This window comes from Amphibalanus amphitrite, unplaced genomic scaffold (genome assembly GCF_019059575.1).
Source record: "Amphibalanus amphitrite isolate SeventyFive unplaced genomic scaffold, NRLGWU_Aamphi_draft 002212F_arrow, whole genome shotgun sequence".
Lineage (NCBI taxonomy): Eukaryota > Metazoa > Arthropoda > Thecostraca > Balanomorpha > Balanidae > Amphibalanus > Amphibalanus amphitrite.
In genome coordinates this window covers 48836-54835 of record NW_024883702.1, presented here as the reverse complement: position 1 = coordinate 54835, position 6000 = coordinate 48836, and positions in this window count along the sequence as shown.

Genomic DNA, 6000 nt, shown 5'->3' with positions numbered 1-6000 from the left:
TTGGGATGGGGCCTTAGAGGACCAGAGCTCAGTCAGAAGTGTACCAACCAACATATATGGTATCTAGTGGGGCAGAGGCAGAGATATTCTCCTCATTCCCACCCACCCCTCGACCTCCGTCTCCGTCTCCGTCTGTTTCTCTGTCCGTCCGTCCGTCCGTCCGTCTGTCTGTCTGTCTCTCCCTCTCTCTCCCTATCCCACTCTCTCCCCACTCTCTCTTTCCCTCTCCCCAACTCTCTCTCTCTCTCTCTCTCTATCTCTATCTCTATCTCTATCTCTATCTCTATCTCTATCTCTATCTCTATCTCTATCTCTATCTCTATCTCTATCTCTATCTCTATCTCTATCTCTATCTCTATCTCTATCTCTATCTCTATCTCTATCTCTATCTCTATCTCTATCTCTATCTCTATCTCTATCTCTATCTCTATCTCTATCTCTATCTCTATCTCTATCTCTATCTCTATCTCTATCTCTATCTCTATCTCTATCTCTATCTCTATCTCTATCTCTCTCTCTCTCTCTCTCTCTCTCTCTCTCTCTCTCTCTCTCTCTCTCTCTCTCTCCTCTCTCTCTCTCTCTCTCTCTCTCTCTCTCTCTCTCTCTCTCTCTCTCTCTCTCTCTCTCTCTCTCTCTCTCTCTCTCTCTCTCTCTCTCTCTCTCTCTCTCTCTCTCTCTCTCTCTCTCTCTCTCTCTCTCTCTCTCTCTCTCTCTCTCTCTCTCTCTCTCTCTCTCTCTCTCTCTCTCTCTCTCTCTCTCACCCGCCATCCCAGTACAGTCGCCCTCTCTTTCCCAGCCCAACTTCCCCTCTCCCCAGTGCCGGCGGCAGTGTCCTAATGCGTCTGGAGCCAGCTCATAAACGGCCATTTCACGCGAGAGGCTCCCAAATGACCCAGGAAACTGGACTAGACAGGTAGAATGAGACTGGGGAACCGACCTCGCCATGGGCAGTGGGCACTGGACTGGACAAGGGAGCTAGAGGAGGAAAGTTGGACGCCGAAACATTTCCACTGAGATTCACAATCTATTCAACATCCAATAGTTATTCAATAGGTCCGAAAACCAACGGAATCCAACCGGTAGGTATTCAGGGGAGCCATGCTTGCAAATGGTAACAGAACAATACACACAAGTTTGTCAGTGCAGTCACTGCAATGCATGAAATACCGCTGATACCAAGAACCAAGGGACTAACTCGAATATAATTTTAAAAACTACCAACATTATGCAGGTCACCAAATGCTACAAATACAAAACTAAAATGAGCTGTTAATTTTAATCCCCCCAGAGCCGCCAAGGAGACGGCCCCAATGGGTCAGAGCGATCTGCCCGTGTTGACTTTGGCCGTCCAGACGGTACCGTTTACACTACTGTCACCAACCACCCTAGGAGGGGGGGGGGGGGGGAGCCGATGGCAACTGAGGGCGTGGTCGTGAGTGGGTAGGCGATTGGGGTGTGGTCATCATGGGGAGAGACAGGGGTGGTACGATTACGATGTGGTCGTGGAGGGAGAAGAGAGGTGTAAGTCAATTAACCGCTGCAGACGAGGTGAGACTGAACTATGCCTGTTTTATTGCTCATTCAGATGGCTGAACACTAGCCATGTGGAATGAAGAGGGAATCCACTGGCAATTGAAAAGGATAAAAAGGAAGACAATAAAAAAGGATAGTGAAGTGGCAAGGATATTTTCCTAGAAGCATTGGCCTAGGCCAGTCGAGAGATGCTAAGAGAAAAAAAGGAGATGAGGGATTGTGCTCGGGGACGTGAAAGACAAAACGAAAAAGAGAATAAGGGATAGGGGCACAGACGAGAAGAAGAGACGAGATCATAAAAGCACGAGAAAAAAAAGAAGAAAAAAGCATTACACAGAAAAAAGAAGAAAACATTGGAAAGCAGCACCACCCGCCTCTAAGTTACACTCTGTCACTATTAGCCATTTACCGTCAATTAATCATTCATCCTTCATCCATCTGCCTCAAAACCCCACTGCGGTCCTCCATCCCCAGTCAAAACACAGTGACCCGGCGCGGCCCGCCCCCGGACAAAACCGCTGATAACTGAAGTAGCTCGTGGTCATCACAGACAAGCTCCACTTGAGAATCAGAGATAGATGCCCAGACGCTACCGGAAAAACGAGAGATAGTCGCTATCAACCACTGTTCCGGTCGCCCAACAGTGTCTTCCACTCAGTGTCATTGATCATAGGCAGACACATATATCGGTCATAAGATAGGTACTACGGTGAAGGAGCGTTCAGGAAAGAAAATGTCCATGTAGTAGCTAGCAAGAGATAAGCATGAGAACATCCGATGTCTCAATGGAAATACGAGTACATCTTCGTATATGTAATCCAGTATATAGGTACGGCAATACTGTTCACAACAATATTCTTTGAATGTTGAAATTTATGACGGTAACCACACGCGCCATATCCTCAACAGTGCAAACATTGCAAGCAATGTTTACACAAACCCATAGTGACACGACGTACCGTGATTTCGGGGCTGAACGACTACCGTTTGCAGCTGGTGAATAAATGCGAGTTCAGCCGATCGAACCCCGGGTAACGCTTCAGGTCATGTGATAGGACCGAGGCTAAGCCGATAGACACGAGATCAATCACTGTTCAAACGAAGGATTAGTTAGAGCGAGAGAAGGGATTAGCGTTTGTTTGAAGTGTTAAAGCCGATTGATCCGGAACCTCTTATTAGATACCAGAGGCCAAAGACCAAGAGAGAGAAGACCCGGAAAGACTACGAGAGAAATTAGCAGTGCACTTGCGAAATAGTGCTGTGACGAATTATTCAAGCAATCGGAATGAAGTACAAATCTGACTGTTTCCAGATGTAATGCGATTAAAAAATAAAACAATGCGCGTATGCCTGATACAAATTGAACCTTCTAAAGCAAACACACTGATCAGATCTTGGGGCACATTCAATGAACTTTTCACAAGAAAGGCTGAAAATGGATGCTCAAAGTCACAACTGCCATTGAATTCAGAGGACATTTCTATCGTACCATACATGGAACGATAACTCAGCTACATTCGCTGAGCGAAGCGACAACCATGAGTGGCCATTGGCGTTCTAATCAACTCCGAGGTCACATACAAGTACGGAGCGGAGAGCCAGCGTCAATCGTGTGGCTGAAGCAGAACAGACGATCACACCCCGCTTGAATGTGAAAGGGTGTAGTGAATGACAGATTTGGAGGAGTCAAAGACATTCAGGCACAGCACAGCACCTAACGAACCAAACTAAGTCACTTGTATTTTACATGAACGAATAAAATTCAATAAAAAATAAAATAAATAAGAACACTTCTGATCATCACGGTGTATCAGTATTCTAGTGTACGTCTTAGTGGCCACTGAGCATCATTCGCATGAGAAAACAACAAAAAAGGCTCTGATAGCATAAAGAGACGGGCTTGTTGCGAGACAGTGCTGAACATTGGAAGAGTTCAGTAAAGGTATTACAGGCCGGGAAAGTAAGATCAGAGGACAGGAAACCGAAATACGCACGACTATTTATTCTGAGTAGACTCTTATAGTCTAAACTCCTGTCTCTTCAACTTCCTATAACATTGAATATTTGACAGAGCAGCGATGGATAGTCGACATAATAAACGCCCGAGTGACCACTGATCCTCGCCCATCAAAGTCCAGCGGAATAAACCCGGTCAGTGCCCCGCCGTGAGAGAGCCGAACCCTGATCCATCCCAGACATAGCTCTGTCAGCAACTCAGCCTTCGTCGGCGATCAGCAGACCCGTCTCCCCGTGGACTCTGCACTTGTGACCCGCGGACTTCGCTCCAACGCTTCGTCAGCCCCTGACATCGCGTCAGCCGCGACAGGCAGTGGACGTTGGAACGTTTGCTGAGTCTTATAAACCGATCGGTTCGGGCCTCGCCGCGGCAGCGATGAGAGGGCACTTTGGGCGTATTGCTAGACAGGGTCTGGTCAGTAGAACTGGGAGTTGAGTTTGACAACCGAGCAAACGATGGAAGTTGGACAGATTGTTGAAACAAGTTAGTGGAAAGCTGGGGAGAGCTCGTGAAACAGGGTCGATAAGGACTGTTGGACCTGGAGTTGAGTAAGTCTGACCAGCCTGGACTCCGACTGACTGATGGGATAGAAACGACCCAAACGATACTGGCTAGACGGGACGAATCAGGACGGGTACTGTCAGTCTCATACTCACAGTTATTGTCAGAACGGGGCGAGGCGAGCCGGAAGGAAGAAGAGAGACGGAAAGAGACGGAAGGCATGAGAAGACGGAATGAGGTGAGGCGAGACAGAAGGAAACTGATTGAGTGAGACAGACGATAAAGTGGATAAAGGAGGGATGATTCAGATCAGACTGAGCGGACAAGACAGGACACGAGATGTAAGGGAGGACACGGGAACTCAAAACGGGACAGGACGGGACCAGGGGATTCGAGCAAAAACCAGACGAGGACGAATTCTGCACGTGTCCTGCTAAGCATGACTATCAGTGAGTTATTCAGTTCAATAACTCAGTGTACAAACGTGCAGCACGTAGTGACCAGTGACCAATGCGAAGCACACAGTGACGTGGCCTGCAGTGACCAGTACGCATTGATCAGTGGCTAGTTAGTGACCAGTCATAAGTGTGCACGGGCCATCAGGGTGCACGCTTGGCGGACCGCCAATCCGGCAGACCTACGGCCTCTCAGACTATCACCAATATCAGAGCGGCTGGTTAGCCCCAAACAACGGACCCGGCACAGGACAGCCTCAATCAGATAAATCGTATATAAAAATATGCATTTTCCATTGATTGGAGCAGCGGCACCATATCCTGAGCACCGAATTCTTAGTTGTAAAATTTATATTTTTTCACAAAAGTTACACAAAGCATAACTCATAGCCAGCTCTAGTCTTCCTATCAAGGTGGTTATTAAATTATGTACTGGTCTCCGATCCGTCAGCTCTACTACGTCCTGGCTGGGGGCCACGCCTCCCTCCCCTCCCCCGCCCCCTCCACAGACAATCGACTGCGATAGGACTGCGAAGGTCACCCCTCCCCCCGGCTGCCACGCCCCCAGTGCCCCTCCCACTGATAATGTTGTCAGGGTCGTCGGGTGCAAGTCCGGGGATGGAGATTTACATACGCCCGACATGAAACTCTGTGTACCATATGCTATGCCTAAATACATAGGTCTTCCTAAAAAGCTGTGCATTTACAGACTCGTTTCATTAGGTACATTAGAGACTCCTTTCTAAATAAATGATTTGCATAAACTTCAGGTTTTACATCATATAATGGTTACAAATAAACAGACCATTAATTAGCATCTATAAGAGAAAAAAGTGCCAACTTACTCCTCTTCAAACGAACAACACAATAAACACCAGCACAAAGCAAGAAACTGCAACACGTTTGTGGACCACTGAAACACACCCGACATATAAATTCCCATCACCACTTGACAACCAATAAACAACTTCACACATCACAGCAAAGGAACTGCCAAACAACATGATAATAAACAAACACATAGATAACTCAACCTCTCAACCCCTGAACACTTCCATGAGCAGTAGTCAATCTGTACTTAGCGAACCGCTTTAGCCGAGAGGCGCAGGGTAGCGGGGCAGCGGAGTAGCGGAACAGCGGAATAGCGACTCAGCGGGAAGCGGAAGCTATGCGGCAGAGCGGATACTGGCGTAGGATAGTTCTAGCTGAGCGGATAACAGCGCCGGGTACCATCACTGATGTCGGCCGAATGCCGAAGGAATGCTGTTTGGTCAGTGGCTGGAGTTCAGCAGGAATTTTCGGTGGATGGTGCCAGGATTCTGAAGGATCCAAGATCCAATAAACTAGAGATACGAATACGCCCAACCGCATCACCAAGTCGTTGACTTGACTCTCTGATTGAACGGCGACACCATCCGCCGTAGGAAATAAAGTAAATTCACAAAACAGGAGCTAAGCTATAACACAACAATCGAAACACAACACACATGGAAT